An 18756-nucleotide genomic window follows, 5' to 3' on the forward strand; every position below is an offset into this window, starting at 1 on the left:
ATTTGATCTGTGTGGAGGCGCCTCAGCAGGATGGTCAGTTTAATTAAAGTGTGCTAACCTAAGTGTCAGAATGAACACCTGGGTGTGGAGTTCAAGCCAATGTTGTTCCGTGGAGCTAGCTAGAGTTTATTTTTATTGGGAAAAGTTAAAAGAAACACAACCCAAACAAGGACAAGTTACACTTTATATGACATCAGTAAAATGTATTATAAGTTATGCATATCCACCTGTCAGTGTTGTCACCTCATCACCTCATTCAGAGTTTGCTTCTTGTTTCTTTACTGGATTAAACTGGTAAAATCTCAAGAGGCATTCTAAAAAAAAATCCAGATGATGAAGGTGACGGATAAGAGGACGGATGGCACCGGTGTGATATCCATCAGTGGGAAAGAATTCCTTGAGAAAGCAGCGGAGGACTCCAAGGAAAATGATGGCTTGCAGGTGTTTTCACATCTCGCAGCAATGCCGGAAGAGATGAGAGAAAACAGGAGAGAGAAGAAATAAGGTTAAGAGTTTGGCCTTTCTGTGTCCCTGATCATGCCTGCTCCATTCTCTTCTGCTCTGGGCCCTCCTGTTTACTGCAGCCCTTTCTGGCCATGTTTATATAGACATCTCTGCAAAACCTTAGCAGGAAGCCGACATCTCTGCAGAATCAATATACGTGAAGGAACATGTGCATGTCTGTGCATGTTTAAAATAGATTTCATCTATATGAACAAGATCTACATGGTATATGCCAAGGTAGATATAATAACCGTTTCATCTAATTGTATTCACACCTATGTTTGTTTATCTATCTTTATGGGGCCTTCTACTTTGACCTCCATTAATTTTTTCGATTAACCTGATACACTGTATTTGTATGAAATACAAATTTTTAAATAATCATTTATTGCCTAAATATAACTGTAATTAACATTAAAACCCTTAATGAATTTAAATATTGCATGAAAATTCCATATGTTGGTTTCGTCCCCAGGAGTGAGTAAAATCACTTAGTCCCCACATGGGTAGAAAAACAAACAAGCGCGCACACACATATTTATTTCCTCTCAGCAATCATTCAGAATTGATTTATTGAGTGAAAGAGGATAGAAACAGGAAATGGGAGCTTATTTACAACATTGTCCCAATGTTGAATGTGCCTGCGTCAGATTAGAAGAAGAAAGAATTGGTGTCTTATTTTATTTTGTCACTTAGCATCTGAATTCTTCAGGTCAACCATAAAAACAAGACCATATTTAATTCTTTTTGTCCTTTAATCCACATCTGCTGCCTGTCAGCAATAATCTGCTTTCTGTACATTTCCTTCCTGCATTGGGTAATATTCCAACCTTTGCATTTTTAATGTGTTTCATTATACTGCCACATATTGCGTTAAGAGCAACATATTTCACATTCTGTCAGGCGCCCAGTTTACTGCCGAACTTTTTAAATTCAGAAGTTAATGGAGAGAGGAGCTCCATCTTCTTAAAATCTGATTGAGATGCAGTAGCAGCAATGGTGGATGATGTGGACCTCTGGGCAAACAACTAGCATCTTGGAAAGACTGGAACTTGTACCAGATCTTGTTTTTGCATGAAAATAATTTTTAAAAGTTATTGAATGCTTCACTTTGAAGCATTGCTGTTATGATGCAACTAAATTTTTATATACACCAGTGATTTTATGGTGTGGGCCATAAATGGATATTGAAACGGAGATCAGGCACTGTTATATGCTTGAGAGGTCATTTCTATACATAAGATATTAATGTTTTTCAGTTATTGCTGGACCTACTGATTATTTGTTTTCCAGTTATCCTGATATAGTTTTCCCTTTTTTTTCACAGTGAAACTCGAAACAATTAATTGAAATTCAGCTTTGTTTGACCAACTTTTCCAATAATGTAATAATTACCACTGAGGGTAATGTAGCATTAGCAGCCATAACGACATTAGGTTGACAGTTTAGACCGAGCACAAAGAGTATTTTCTTGATTTAATTTAAGTATTTTACGCTGTCACAATAAGGCCCTTTTCACTTTCACACTGTTGATGAAAAGTTCCAGCTGTGGTTCGCTGCACATGCTAATCCAAACCATGAGCCACCACCTTCCTGTAATGGATTACTCCGATGAATCAGCCGGCGCCTGTTTTCTATTCACAGGTGAGCACAAAGGTGACCTGGAAGTTCACCTGAATGAATGAGGATGGAAATGTAATTCCCCTACCCTCCCTTTCACCCTCTCCCTCCTGGCTCCTCCTCCTTGTATTTACCTCACTCCCCTCCTCGTCCTCGCCACCCTAGCCGATGGCGCTCCTGTTCAGAGGTGGCACAAAACGGCTGCGGGGCCGTTTCCCTCATGTTTTTTTAATGGCCACGCCCGTCTCTCTGGGATCTCGGCTTGAATTATGCATTGAAAATAAGTGAGAGAATAAGGAGAGGACCACAAGAGGGAATGAAAAGCTACAAAAAAGGAGGGTGGAGGATGTTTGAGGATCACGGAGGACAAAATAAAACCCGAGCAGAGGCTCAGGAAGATAGAATTGTTTATTTTGGTGTAATCACAGAACTGCTGGAGGAGAGAGCGACCTCGCGCCTCCCTCGATCATTCCACCTCTTTCCACCCTGGATTCAACTTCACCTCCACACCTCACATCTCTTCATCATCTCCTCTTTCTCTCAAGGGCTTCTTCTTCTCCCTCTCTGTCTCACTGTTTCATCACATCTTTCCTCTGCCATCTATCACCATCTCTCTTTTTAATACTCCTCTCCAGTTCTCAACTCTCTTTCCTCTCATTCTCTCCATCTTTCGTCACCCCCGTCTCGCTTTACTCCTTCAAAATGATCGGCTGTTGTTTGTCTGGCTGTGGAAAGGAGGGATGCAGAGAACAAACAGCTACGCACATCTGATATTAAACTCACTTTTAATATCCACAATTATACTGTAAATAAATGTGATCACAAATTAATCTGATGTTGATGTTTATAGAAGGAAAGTCTGAAGAGAAAAGAAAGATATTACATTTTAGAGCTAATTACTTCATGGACATTAGCTTCGATGCTACATATTGGAAACTGCAATCTCTTGGAAATATTAAGATTAAGATGTACTTTATTAATCCCCGTAGGGAAATTGAATTTAGAATTGAATTATTGAATTATTTTGAATCGAAATGTAGCCAGTGTACTTCAAATGTGCCTTTTTTGTATCTTCAAATACTTATTTTGGCACAATTACACAATAATCCCAACCATAAAAACCAATAATGGATGAATAGATAACGACCAAAATGATATTTATGTTACTATGAGCGTAGAGGATGTATCCAATGGCAACCAAACAGAGATGTTGTTCATCATTGCGATGATTTAGAGGCCACATTCAAATACCCAAGGAACTTTAATTGTAAACGTGCACGTCACCTGCTCAGCCTCAAGTCTTCACATAGATACTGAACAAGCGGAGGAAGGAAAATTGTGATGTGGTTTTTTTTTTTTCATAATGAACTAAATAAATGCTATAATAATGCTATAAAAGGAAATTCACTTTAATGGGTTTTAAGAAGTGTAGCTTTAAGATTTTGTTTAGATTATGAAAATACCCTTTAAAAAGCGGCCACGCTCACACAGACACACACACTTGACATGCTGCTGACTCAGTTTGGGTGCTGAGGGGTGAAGCAGCCAGAGAGAGCCGCGACCGATGGTATTTGGGCATATTTTTGATATTTGGGAGGGACAGCAGTGATAATTAGGATGGCATTTAGTTGTGATCTGTTTCCTGTCATCATCCTGAAAGCAAAGACACAGAACAGAAAGGTGCGTTCATCCTCCCGTCCTGCTTCAGTTGGCTGGTCAGAGGGCTGGAATCTGTTTGACCATCAGGATTTGACTCATACTTGTTTGGGTAGACGGACGAACCAGCAGTTACACCTGAGGCCGAGAGACTTTTCACCCATTTAAAACCACAATAGGTCTGCTGAAGGCACCTGGTGTTAAAGGAGTCATTTCCTCCCTCGGTTTAGGTCACACCAGAAGCGTCACTCGTGGACGTTTCGGTCACACATTTCCAGGATAAAATGGCTGCAATGATGACGGGAAACAAACCGCGAAGGGCCCGAAAGTCTCTCTGCTAACCGCCTTCCTGGATTCTCCACAACTTTATAGATTTTTACAGTCGCAGGTCCCCCTGTGGGGAAACCCAGTCGGGGAATTCCGCAACACGCTTCGGAATCTTCCACTTTGAAGTCTGAAATACAAATTGCAGCATCATCGACTGTTATAAATAACGAAGTAGACGCTCTGAGCTGTTTCAGGGTTTAAAGATCTCGCTCTCTCTCTCCCACTGTCTCTCTTTCTCCGTTTCACATATTTGTGCTGTGTTTATATACCATCTTTGATTAAAAAATACTTTAAGGATTAACAACATTGGGGAATTTTGCAGTGGTGTGAATTTAAATTCACGTTAGCCTGATTTGAACAATCGCACAACCAGCCGCACTCGTTTCTCCCGCATGCTAGCAGTATCTCTTTGAGGCCTCTTCATTAACCCCCCCCCCCCCCCCCCGATGAGGTGACAGAGCGAGACGGCAGGAGGTGCTCGCTGCTGCTTTGACTCCATAAAAATAGCAGCTTTCGCAACAACGTACAGGAATCGGCAAGCGCGTTACCCTCGGCGCCTCGCTGGGGATTTAACTGGTAAGACAAGACAAGTCTTTGGCTTCCTTCAATGAGCTCCATCCAAGAGGATCTGGACTCCCGCCAAGGTCTGAGCGCCGAAAGAAGAGTTTGGAGCACGATCGCATGCTTGAGCGGAGGATACGTGCACTCTCGGCACATCTGCAGCTTCATTGATGGTGCTTAAGGATCATCACTGGGGGCGAAGTTTCACTCGCATTGAAATCACGAGCCACGTTGCCTCAGCAACAAGTGGTTCTTGCTTCCAGAACCACGTCAACGACCTTTATCAGTGGTGGCACAAATGATGTGAAACACTGCTGGAAACAAGATAAAGACACTGTAGTCCGATAGCGTCACATAAAGGTGAGAGAGGTTCTTTGCACGAGCCGTGATGAATGTTCTGAACACCTCATTATCTACAAACCAGTCTTTTCTGTGCCACATCCTTGCTGGGCTTGTGGAATTTAACTGGAATTAGCCGCAACTTGAATCCAAAATTAGGTTTTTGGACCGAGTTTGAACCCAAAACTTATCTGCAAGCATGAAATACATCAGCATACAGATGCTATGGAGGTGAGCGCGCATACTCACCTCACCATAAATCACCTGTAGACACAAATGGAAGAAACGGGGATGAAAAACCTGCACCGAGATCCAGCGTGTTGACCATAAATAGAAATCAGATCAGCAGCCCAGGTTCCATCTCCTGTAAATTACAGAGAAACTGAGCACAGATAAAGAGAGCGATGGATTATTTTCATTGGATTGTTACTGAAAATCTGTGATCCTCAATCAAAGAGGGACCAAGCTGAGGGGAGATATCAGTGAAATATAATAATTCATTTGTTGCTTTTGATGCTCTGATGCAGTTGTGTTTGTTGAAAGTCTGTCTCTGTCCTCCTCAGTGGGGCGCTGCTAAGGCCTGGTTGACACAGTCAGTGATGTCTCAGCAATATTATCAAGATCAAGCCTGTGAGTGTGTGTTTCTGATCACATTTGTAATACATTGAGTTCTGAAATCCCCCATTCAATGTTCAAGGTGGGGCGACTGCTCTGGGCCTCACAACTTCACACAGCAGTTTGAGGGGTAGAACTGGGTTTAGGTTCGGGGTGAGTTGCTTGAGGTCGGGAGCCGGGTAATGTATTATGTCTTTTAAAGTCCACACAAAGATAGAAGTGTGTGTGTGTGTGTGTGTGTGTGTGTGAGTGAGCAGACCTGGTAAACACAATGTTGGAAGGTGCATTTCTCGCTCTCCTGTTTACAGAATAAACGCAGATGGCACAGAGAACTGAGAAATTTTGGAAAAGCTGGGTTATGCACATTTTTGTGTGTGTGTGCACAGTGTAGTGAACGTGTAGGTCAACAACTGAAAAAAAAATGGAGTAAAAGACAGAGGAAGATGTGTCAAGTTGAGCTCTTGTCAGGGATCTGCTGTCGTGGGAGAATTTTGGCAGCTGGAGAATACGAAGAACGTGCGTGTGTGTGTGTGTGTGTGTGTGTGTGTGTGTGTGTGTGTGAGTACTTGCTGTATTGACAGGACCTAGACTGTTTCTGCACTTTCCATCTCACAAACCTGCCACATTTCTGCCTGGAAAGTTTGCATATGATTTAAACCGTCTCTGAGTTGCCTCGTGATGTTTGATTTCCCCTGAATAAATTAAGGGTTTTCTTACTTCAACATATAACTGGGTATCTATAATTGTTAATGCCGATGGGTCTTTGCAGAAGTCTTGATTAAATAGATTTAAATCCTGTCTGGTCTGTGGAAACCTCCCATGTTCCTCGACATCAATAGCAGGAGTGTAGAAAACATTAATTACCTCTTGTAATTAATGTCATTGGTCTGATGTGTTTAGCTAAGGAAGACAATTATGAAGAGCTTTTCCATGAAGTAAGGAGCAATTTCAACCATTTCTGATCAGGAGCATGGGACTGTGTTGCACTGCTACCTAGCCAGTTAGCAACATGCCAAACCGGACTGATCTCTACTGTCTAGCATTAGGTGCGGCTGAGTGTGAGCACCAGTGTCGGGAGAAATATCACCATGGAATCATAATTAAGCAGTGGCAGGACTGACTTTTTATAGTTCACACAAGCCAGAATGTCAACATGCTCATCACGCAACACATGTCTCACTTAAGGACACTGTGACGGGACTGAACAGCCGCTGATGGACACAGAAAGTGGGGCTCTGTTTGAACCTTTGACCTTTCCATTCCTGGGCTGTCACTTCAGCCATTTAGCCCGTGCCTCAAGCTGTCCTAAATCCTTAAACAGTGAAGAATAACCACAGAGCTTTTTTGGCTGACATTCGTCCTTGTTTTTGCAGCTTATCTTCAGAAACGCAGCGGTGGTGCTTATTAGCATTGGTGCGATTTGGAGGAAGAGTGGCCTGTTTTTAAATCATCCACGTTTGCTCAGGAAGAGGCAGGAATGTTTATTGTTCTCTCTTCCGTCTACTTGTGCGAGGCTACTCGTGCACATTAAGATATATTAGATCCCAGCAGCGCATGTGTCTGCTTTCATTTGCAAATATTAAAGGTTTTTAAGAATTTTGTATCTATTTTTTGAGGCAGGTGTGCGATTAAGTGTGAGTAATCCTCTAATTTTTAATTGCTAGGGTCACTAAATAGCTTAGCAACATAAACACCCTTTTAATATTAGCCACTGCCTCCCACCTCCTTTTTTCCTCCTCTCCATCCACACTCTCTATCATGTTAGGGAACATGAATATCAAGGAAAAGCGGATGCCATTTTCTATCCGGTCCTCTTGTTCCTATCTGACAGTAATTATAGCTGTTTAATTGGGCCTGCGGAGGCTCCAGAGAGAGGACGTGCGAGCGCGAGCGAGCGACAGGGCGTCCACGGTTATGCATGGAGAGGAGCTCGCGCACGACTCCAGCTGAATTTCAAGCCGCCGCAGGACCGCAGAGAGGCTTCATTTAAAATCAAGACGTGTCTTTTATCAACACGCATGCGGAAGAATGAGACGGACAATAAGTGTCCGGCTTCACTTTAAGCTCCTGCTAATTGCCTTGTAAACGTCACGGATCCAAAACCGAATTATATTAGACGATTATGTTTTGATGGAAGAGATGAAAGTGGCTTTTGTTATTTATTTCTTCTTCCTCCCACAACTTCATCCCTCACTTCGGGGTGGCCATTAATTGGCTTAGACGGCAACATTCTCCGATAACGGCGGTTCCAGGCCCCTAGCTTTTCTCCAGCACTCTGCTGCCTGCTGACTATTTTTAGGCGGAGGGATGGATGGAAATTGCATGGAAGTGTGGACAGCTACAGTTGTTCCCAAAACATGTGAAACATCATTTTTTCCCCCAATAGTTTGACCTGTTTTTAGATATTCTGCAGCATCTTCAGCCACCAAAAAGCGACGTTGAGCTTCTTAGTTGTTCTCTGAAACTGTGTCCCATATGGCCAACCTCAGCAGTGAATTAAATTCATGCCCACCGATGATGGGATTGTCTTTATTAGCAGCTGCGCCTGATGTGTCTTGCTCCAGGAGGCTAATATACGTTTTATTCTTTTGGATTGTTGCGTTGACAGTGGACGTTAAAGTTCTCCACTCTGTGGTTCATCTTGTAAAGTGTGCAAATGCATTTATCATGATTCTTTGTTTCCCCATGGAGCTGAACCATGGCTTCCTTCGCTGGTGCTAACTGGAAACAAAACTAGCATGTTTTTTTTTTTTACCTCCACCAATTGTGTGTCTGTCTGTTCACAAAATAACTTGAAACCGTACAAACGGATTTTAATGACATTTTCAGGGAACGCTGATAATGGGCCAAGAAAGAGCTCATTAAATTTTGATGATGTTCTGAATTCCAACTTTGATCAACAAAGAATCAAAGCCAGGGGGCTGGGGATCAATCCCAGCACATATTGTTGTCAAATTGCTAACATTTAAGGTATATCGGATTAAACCGAAGAAAACACAAGTACTCCAGACAACCGCTGGCAGGCATGCTAAAGGTCAAATGTTTTATTCATACAAGAAATCAAGGAGGAAAACCTCCAGTTTTGCTGTTGACATCTCACCTTCCAAAAGAGAAAAATAACTCTCTAAAGTAAAGGTTTGATTTAGACACACACTATATTTTGCATTTAGGCCTCTTTAAAGCCAAAGGGCAGCGACTAAAACTAGCCATCTGTGACACCGGTGGGGAGAGAAGGTCATTCTTGCCAGACAAACACACTCACACAAACACCATATTGGTATGTGGGGAGGGCTGCGCTGATGCCTACAGGTTTTAATTCTCCCCTGCTGTCATGCCTGACTGGCACCGGCGAGGCCAGTGCACACAGACAGAGCAAGGAAGACTGGCACACACACACCCACGCACACTCTAACCATATACGACACGGGCCGACAATATTGCCATTTTTTCCTTAGAATTTCGAGCGCACACTTTGGCCTTCAGGCAGCCGTGTTCCATCAGCTCTCGACTCCTCTCTGACGTCGCTGCAGAGTCTTGAGATGTGCAGATTGTGCGATAAACTTTCACCTCTGATTGCAGCCGAAGTAGATTTGATCCTTTATCGCGCTATACTGAGAAGGAGGAGGCAGAGACAGCTGACACCACCAGAGTAAAGGAGAAAAGACCATTTTTAAGGTGTTTTTTTTATTGTTTAAAAGGCCTTGGTGTATGTAAAGTAATGCCAGGTTTGACCCCTAATCTGTGGATCTATAAATATGAATGCAGCATGAAACAGACATTTGTGGAACAGTTGGATATTAGTTGATAATTGTTAGACAAATAATTAATCCCTTAAGCCATTTTCTAAGGAAGAATTTCAGACATTCTCTGGAATAAGGATTTGGGGTTGTTTTGTCATCGGAATGAGGCATTAATCAGATAAGCATCCAAAAAACACACTGAGTGACAAAAACATAGAAAATATAGTATTTTCCACATCAGCACCTTTTCTCTCTTCAGTTGTTGTTTCACTGTGTAGCTTCTCATTCGTATCACAGGCTCTTGTTTGACCTGTTCTCGCTTATCTTCCATCTTTAACCGATTTTCCAACTCACCTTAAACACCCCCAAATTCCACGGAGCAGGTCACGTCGGCCTCCTCTTGCGGCTGTTTCAATATTTTCCAAGGCTGTTTGGTTGTGAATATCAGCGTTGCCGCAGGAAAGATAAGCCCAGAATTTCATTTTGGAAGAACAAACAGTAAAAAGAACTTTCCTTTTTTTTTTCCCCTCACACACGTCCTCCATCTTCTGTCCCCCAGGAGGTGAAGGACCCGAGTGCCTGCACCCACAGGAGCTGCCGGAGGCAGCAGGGACACCAGAGTGGCAGTTCTGTGAATTAGATGATGTCGTCTGCAAACTGTGTGGCTGGCTCACGTCATCCTGTACGAACGCTAACAGAGGCTGGGGAGGACTTTGTAGCACTTGTGTCTTTAGGACAGAAAGTTGTGCTTCTTCTGTTTGATCTTAAGTCTGCATTTTAAAAAGAGATGGCGGAAAACGAAGGTGTGGTGCCTGTCAGATTAATTAGCTTACCCTTTAAAGAGAAGATCAAATCTATGCATCTTCATGCCTCTCATGTGACCAAACAGGCAGATCTGAACTTTGATATGTTGCAGAATCGTGACTAGAATCGAAGCATTCCATTCCTAAACTTCCTAGCATAAAATGCTAACTGCAACTTTCAAGTCTGACTCAGCAGTAACTTATTTATAGACCCATGATGGTATTAGAAAGTGTGCCGCTGCACCGCTAAACTCGCCTGAAAACATGATGGCGAGCTTGTTGACCTGCCCGGATACGATTAGATCACCAATGCTGGTTCAGATCTGGTTCCTAACTGTGCGAAGCTGGGAGGAGATTTGGCCAAAGAACCTTGAATTAAAGAGAGATAATCAAAGTTGGCTCTTGGCAGTGGCAGATGTTTGTGCGCTGGGTGTGAAAATCGAACAAAAGGAGTTGGAAAAGAAGGGGATAAAATCACCCGTTGATATTGATCAATGCATCCCATAATGTGATCCTCCTCATTCAATCCCACGCTCCACTTGAACCGGTGGTCACAGGAACGACCAAAAAACGAGCCGGTCCCGCTCGAGGGCACTTGTGCTTTGAACTCTGCATGGCGTGTGCTACGCTCCCAGGCTGCATGAATTCATTAACACCTTAAACGTGACCTTTTTAAATGTCACCTCCAGAGATGTAATGGATTTATATATCTTTTGCCCACGGGGGAAGCAGAACCCACCGTACTACATCATTGTGCCGGGTATTGTAACTGTTCAGCTCGGCTGGATTAGTTTGATCTGAAGTTCTGGAAAAGAGCTGCAGACTTGATAAGGGGATAGCACAGTGGCTAGCACAGTTACTGATGCCTCAGCTTTTTTTATGTAGCTTTGGATGTGGAACGAGTGGAAGAGGTCAGAAAATTATCCACCCTTGTTGCCAGGTTATGAATCCCATGCGTGCCTGTTTACTCACTCATAGTGGGCCCGTCCAGGCAGGATCGCGTGGTCTGACCTTAGCGCGGCTGATTACCTGTGGAGATTGAGAGCCTGCGAATGAGAAAGAAGGAGTAGGAGGAAGACTTGAAGACAGATTGAAGGAGGAAGAGAAAGGGCGACGGTTCACGATTGATTCGGATGAGGTGAGTTTAAGGATAACAGGGACGTGAAGAGTGGCAAAGTGATCAACATGGAGTGGAGAGAGAGAGGGCGAAAGCTATAAAAGAGAGGGCAATTAAAGGCAAAGAAGAGTGGAAGAAGAGAAGTGATGATGGAGCTGGTGGGGGGGCTGAAAGAGGGATGCGGAAGAATAAACCTTAACTGTCAAGATCTCATCAGAGGAAAATACAGCCTGAGGGCATCACCACCTCTTACTACTAACACTGGATTAATCTCTCTCTTCCTCTCACACACACACACACACACACACACACACACACACACACATGGGGGTCCTGAGGTCTATTGCCAAGAATATTAAACGGGATTTTGCTCTCACTGAGTGGATATCGCTGTTTTATGTCTGAAAATGTGCAGCTCGTGCTCTTTTTGCTCATCTCCCACGATCCGATGTCTGATGTGGGGCTCGTCTGCATTCCTTTATATGCTTTTATCACCTTATTTTGATGTTTGAGTGCAGACGTCACACAGTTGCACCCGTAGAGGAATCGACATCAAAATAAGATGCTTCGCTCTCTGTCTCACCTCTGTCAGAAGTCATGTGACCTTTTCCCTTACAACTGAATGAAACATGGTTCTAACAGCATTTCAGCCAAACATTTTAGTAGCTGTTGATGCATCAGACGATTCACCATCAGCAACATTAATTTGCGCTCCCCCAGCTGCAGTATTGGAGTTTAATTGAGCCTCTCATATATCCTCCCACAACACAGACTGCTTATTTCCCTCATGAGCTGTTGGACGTTAACAAGGTAAAAAATATGAAAGGGAATTTAATAGTGACAGTATTTCATTCTGTTTATATTGATAATATAGCTAAGAACCTGTGTATTGTCAAGGTGGCACACAAACTGATGATCCTTTTGAGCTGAATTTACAGAAGTCTTTTTGGATTATTTTGCCATGGTAAAACCATGTCAAACACGCGGTTCCCGGCCCACATGCGGTCCTTCATACCTCTACGTGCGGCCGTCACAAGTTTTAACTTTCTCATCATTCTCAGGTAATTATTTGAGAATGTATCTTCAATTATGGAATTTTTCCTCACCTTCTTTTGCTATTTATGTGCTTTTCTGTTTGACTTCCTCTCTGTTTTCAAATGTTTGAAAAGAAAAAAAACATTGACAATTTTCGCTTCTGTTGTGAAATGCTTGAAAAGATGGTAAACCATGGCAACGGCTCCAAATCAACATTTTTGAAAACTCAATGACGGAGGTCATATCATTGAAAGAGGGTTAACTCTTACAACACCACAGTCACAAATTAACTGTAAAAGCAATAAAAGCATTGCTTTATTAATCATAATTGGTCTATTATATATTTATAGTCAAAGTTTTTATTAAAAATCTTAGATGTATTTGGTAAAATATGCAATTGTGATTAGTACCTTGATATTTGGGAGCAAAAATTGTGGGGCCGGCAGAGGGCCTGCAGATGGATACGGCAGGGTTAAAGTTATTCTACCCTCTGAACCTGTCACACCTTCAGCTCAGACCATCAGAAAATCAGCACACCTTCCCGTTTTCATCCTTTATCTTATCGCTAATCCCTTCTATTCCTTCCTTACCTTCCCGAAACCAGCAGCATCTGGCCTGTGATTGTGTTCCTTAAGTGCCACTTCCCCTGACAGGTCCTCCATTCTGTAATTCTAACGCTCCCTCCTGGTGAAAAGTTGCAGCCACATTGTCACTAAAACTTTGAAGTTATAAATAGCATCTTCTGTCCTTGAATGTCTTCATAAGCACTCTGCTTCCCTTTAATTGGCTTGACTATACCAATTAGGCCGTATGCATATATGTCTGATTTACGGGAAAACCCATATTCCCACATGGTTTTCCTCTGAGGAGACGGAGGACGGCTTTACGTGAGCGCCATCCGTATGAATGACTGTGTTAGAAAGAGAAGGGCAGATGGATGATAAATCTAATTGTGTTTTGAAAGGGGGATATGTCAGCTGTCAGCCCATAATTACCACCTGGAAGTGAGATGACTTTTTATACCTCGGCTCTGTCTAGACTCCATCATCCCTCCATTTTCACTCCTGAGGTGGGATTTTGGAGGTTAGAGGTCACAGCCGTATGTGATTCCAAACTTTAGATGAAACAGGATTCACCCTGGCTAGCTGACATCCACCTGGAACTGGAGTCCATCCGAGTGATTGCCAGCTGATTGGCAGGCAAACACCCTAGACAGGTCACATAGGCCCACTCCACGTAGAGGGGCCGAGCATAACAAAAGCTTCTTGCCAAGGCTAATGTTTCACCACATGATCCAGCGCGAGATACATTGGCTAGTATTTGCTCTCTCCTTGTTTCTCTCTCAACTTAGCTAACTCACTGTTCTTTAAATGTTCTACCAGACATGTTGCATCTTCACTAGATTTTTTTTGGCGCTTGAATGCTTCAATGCCGCATTGAACACAAGTACCATCGTCATGCACTGTGCCGATGGAATTACCCAGGATTTCAATGCAGTATGTCTGTCCTGGAGTGGCATAGTGGTGACTGCATGTCCCAGTCATTTGTAATGCAGTGGTAACTCTAAGACCGGCTTTAGTGGCTACATTTGTCCATACATCAGTTGTGAGAGCAAATTTTCTGTTGTTTGTGCTTATTGCAGTCTTTCCTTCCTTGAATGTCCATCATATTTTCTGTCCATGAGCTCTATGAAATGGGTCCTTCAGGGAAGAGGGTGACCACCATTCAAGATGGGGATCATTGAACTGGAGCTCTCATCTTTGACCATCAACAGAGGCCTCATCAGGGTGGTGGTGATCACTTTGAGTGGCCATGATGCACTTCCCATCATGAAGCCTATCATAGCTTGCTGTTTTCTCCTGGAATTAAGTACGATCTGAGTATGTACAACAGCACAATTATTATTTTTTTAGTACTATCAGCTTAAGGCGAGGAAGTAACCCAAAGAGCAAACACACATATAATATACAATACGCACACTGATAAAAAGTACCCTTCACATAATTACATAAATTTGAGTAGATTTAAGTAGCTTTCATCCCCAACTTAATGCAATTCGTCCTGCCTCATCCACATACAGCCTTATGTGATTCTTTTTCATTGAATTATACTGACACTGTAGTAAAAGCCATGTAAACTTTAATCATAAATCACATTCAATTGGCTGTGGCTAACGCTCGCTGCAGGTTAAGAAAATCCCATCTTTATTTCAAACAGACAGCTAGCAGCAGTACAGCTCATGACACGGCGAGCGATGCATCAATCACTCATCCCAACGAACCGATAATGAAATTCCTTGCCAACACTGAAAATAACCCAGCCATCCATCCATCCACTTATCCGGGGTCAGGTCGCGGGGCAGAAGCCTAAGAAGAGAAGCCCAGACTTCCCTCTCCCCTGCTACTTCCTCCAGCTCATCCGGGGGGGATCCCCAGGCGTTCCCAGACCAGTCGATAGAGGTGTCCTGGGTCTTCCCGGGGGTCTCCTACCGGAGGGACATGCCCTGAACACCTCACCAGGGAGGCGTCCAGGGGGCATCCTAACTCAATGCCCAAGCCACCTCATCCGGCTCCTCTCAACATGGAGGAGCAGCGGCTCTACTCCGAGCTCCTCCCGAACTTTTCAGGACCCCCCTGAAAATAACAGATTTTTATATACATTCCTGCAGACTGAGTATGTTCTTATCTTTTCCCCACATAAACAACAGTATCAGGAGGTAGTAGCAGTTGTCAGTTAGCCTAGCATTCTCTGCGTGTCTAATTGTATGCATTACCCCGATGTGCAATAACAGTGAGCAGCTGGTCTGTTGTTAGCCTTAATGTGATAATGATGAATAAAACATCCCTGCCAAGCGATAGCGACCGCCATTCCTCACTGAATGAAGGAATGACCCCAAAGTAATTATCGCTTCTTAATTGTGCAGGGTTGTTTATGAATCCTCTGCACATCATTTTTGGAATCTCCTCCTCCCACCATTCCTCATCCGCACTTAATAATGGGAGCACGCCGGGGCAGTGGTGTTGCATTAAAGATGCCCGGTCATGCTGTCTGTCTTTTAGTTGTTCATTACCAAGAAGTCGCAGTCTTGATGTTAGCGTGATTAGTGGCCGCCAAAAGGTCAGAGCTTCTGCCCCACAACAGGATCTGTCCGTGTTTTGATTGTGCTCCTGTCTTGAATTTCCTTTGCTCGCTTTTATACAAGCTTGTTCAAATTTTCTGCAAGGTTTGAGAAAAAACATGGAGAAAATAATCTGTGAAACACCCTTTCGCATGAGATTATTGAAGAGTCCTTATCAGAAATTCTTCGAGAGGAGTTGGTACGTCTTAAAACCCCAGGAATGGATCCTTCGTGGAGCTGCTTAAAAGGACATTTCACCCTGAAATGAATTATTTATTCTCCAGTTTAAGAGTTTAGCGTTTACATATTAGGGAACAGTAGAGACAGAACTTTGCACCAAAAACATCCACAATTTGATCCTCTATGTTCAGTTAGCTTCTGACTTCACCAGCTGAGAGCTGCTACCATGTAACAAGCACACGCCCCGTCGCTGTCAAACTCTCCCACATCCCAACACACACACACACATGCACACACACACACACACACACACACACACACACACACACACACGTATAGCCCAGGAGGTAGCAACAAGCAGCTAATTGAACATAGTGTATTGATCAATGGTCACATGAGATGGGGAGTGCTTGGAAATCTATAGCCAGTGGCTGTGGGGAGATGGTGATATGTGCCGCGGGGAGACTGGTTTGTGGGGTCATGGGTATGGAGAGAGAGGCAGACGCAAGGAGTGTGTGTGGGTGTGTGTGTGTGTGTGTGTGTGAGTGATCCTTATATCGAGTATCATCCTTAAATAAACACTGTCTACCAGAAGGATGGCACTGGATTTGCTGTTTGTTCGAAATTTAACCCCTCTGTAAGGGTATAAAATATCCATCCCTTCCTCCCTCCCTTCCTCCATCCATCCATCCATCCCTCCATCCATCCCTCCCTTCCTCCATCCATTCCTCGATCCATCCCTTCCTCCATCCATCCATCCATCCCTCCCTTCCTCCATCCATCCATCCTCCATCCCTTCCTCCATCCATCCCTCCCTCCCTCCATCATTCCTCCATCCATCATCCCTCCCTCCCTCCATCCCTTCCTCCATCCACCCCCCCTTCCTCCATCCACCCCCCCTTCCTCCATCCATCCATCCATCCATTCCTCCATCCATTCCTCCATCCCTTCCTCCATCCATCCCTCCATCCATCCATCCCTCCCTCCCTCCATCATTCCTCCATCCATCCATCCCTCCCTCCTCCATCCATCCATCCATCCCTCCATTCCTCCATCCATCCATCCATCCCTTATGTGATTTAAGTCACCTCGCTGCTGCAGCACCTCAGAGGATCATATGTTGAAAAGATGGCTGCGCTAATATATCATCATCTTAATCAACTGCTCCTTGAAGACCAGACAGTCTTCCAGTGGTCATTATTAAATGATTGTGAATGGCATTATTGTCACATCGCAGTTCAAACAGAGTTCCTATTGAGAAAATAGACGTCTTTCTGCGACGACTGAAACAAGATCCTCAGAGTGAGCAGCAATAATATATTATAGCTTTAGTTAATCGAGGTGATTCTGATTATTTTATCCCTAAAGGTTTAGCTTAGCCCTTGTGGGAACCATCCAGAAGTAGGTCTTTGTTCTGTTTCAAGATGTCTTCCACCGAGAGTTTTGCTCCATTTGCACAGAACAAATCTACATATTTCTCCCTGTTCGGTGTCTCTTTAAGAGATTGTTAGCATTGGTGCTTAGTTGTGAAAGTAGACACTTTAGATCTTCCACGCAGACCTAAAGACACAATTTAAAAGGCTGCTCGAGGGGACTTCCTTCCTCCTGTTTGGTGACACAGAGAAAACATTGACAGCAGGGGACACATTCACAGATCTACCTATCCTTAAAGCTCTGTGTGTGTGTGTGTGTGTGTGTGTGTGTGTGTGTGTGTGTGTGAGTGTGTGGGCGAGCTGCTCTCCTGTTGGGGATGAGGGAAGTGAGTGGAAGTTTAGTGATGAGAAGCAGCTCTCTGCAGATTACGCCGGATTGTTTTCCCACTTATAAAACATTTTCCTCTTTCTCTGTCACTCTCTGTGGGGGATGGAGAGTCGGAGGGTCAGCTGTGTGAGGTTCTGTGTGTGTGTGTTTGTTTTTATCTTTCATGGCTGCATAATTTAAAAAACAATATTGCTGGAAGTCTCGCCACTTCTCAGTTGCACTAATATTAACATGCACAACTTCATCCCCCCCCCATCACAGAGCTTAATGGTTCTATTATAGCACTTATTATCCATGTCATTGGTTATCTCAACCTCTCCAGGGCCCCTGTTTTGGTGTGCAAGGGGTTGTCCATGCATGTGTCTGCCCCTGGGGTCCACAAGTTTAGCATGCAGGATGTGGTCCTCAGCTGTAATCCATCCCGTGGCCCCTGTAGAGTTTGATTATTTTCTCAATTACATGCACACAGACACACACGGCTTCCACGAGGGGTTTTGAATACTTTCTCTAGTTCCTTCTTTCCTTGGGTGCCAGGGGGACGAGATACATGATCCTTGCCTCCTTTCAGAGCTGAAATCGATGTGCAGATTGGTGTGTGGAAGTGAGGAAGTAAGACACAAGGAAAGACTGTTTTCAAACGCTAGTAGTCAGAAATACGTGCTTGCAAAGAGATCCCGGCATTATAATGTGGGTGGAACAATGCGCCACATATATCTGTCCCTTATGTTATCGACTGATAATGAGGATATTTGTGCATATACAATTTTAGCCAGAACACATTCCAAGGCTGTAGGTGGAGCAATAACATCCCGGATTACATAAAGACATGAAGATGCATCGGTAGATGTTCATGAAGGGTGTATCCAAAAGTTATTAATGAGCTGAAACCGCAAAGGACAATGGTCGATTACCTTGTAAGGGACCATTGGTTGCACACTACTTTTCACAATGCATTATGGGATATACTGAATCACTAAACAGCTCATGCCAAATGATAATTTCTCTGTGGGCTATCAGAGTATCAGAGAAAGGCTTGAAACAATGACATGATTAATAAATGCTGTATGTATAGATAAATATATGTATTTTCAATGTAGACCTAATAAGTTAATATCAACAATTCATAATCACATGTTAGCTAGACTATATGTAAATTCTTGTTTTATGCATCAAAAATCATACATGTAGCTATAACGGGCTTCGATACAATTCAAAGTGTATTGAAATACAAATCAGGGCGAGCCTCGCAGCCTCTGACATCCCAAAAGTTGAATATTTTCAACTTTAAAGGCTGAAAACTGTGTCTATCAGCAAATTTGAAATATCAGATAGGAAAGTGTGCACGGGCTGATGTCGTGACACAGACGGTGTTTTAAGAGC

At 43.4% G+C, this 18756-nt stretch overlaps 1 protein-coding gene across 5 annotated transcripts in view; it reads left to right on the forward strand.

Annotated features, from left to right (window-relative positions):
* Window positions 1–18756, forward strand: part of grm8a (glutamate receptor, metabotropic 8a) — a 125097-nt gene that overhangs the window by 12277 nt on the left and 94064 nt on the right. The window lies entirely within an intron of this gene.

Source organism: Takifugu flavidus, chromosome 22 (genome assembly GCF_003711565.1).
Source record: "Takifugu flavidus isolate HTHZ2018 chromosome 22, ASM371156v2, whole genome shotgun sequence".
Classification (NCBI taxonomy): Eukaryota; Metazoa; Chordata; class Actinopteri; order Tetraodontiformes; family Tetraodontidae; genus Takifugu; species Takifugu flavidus.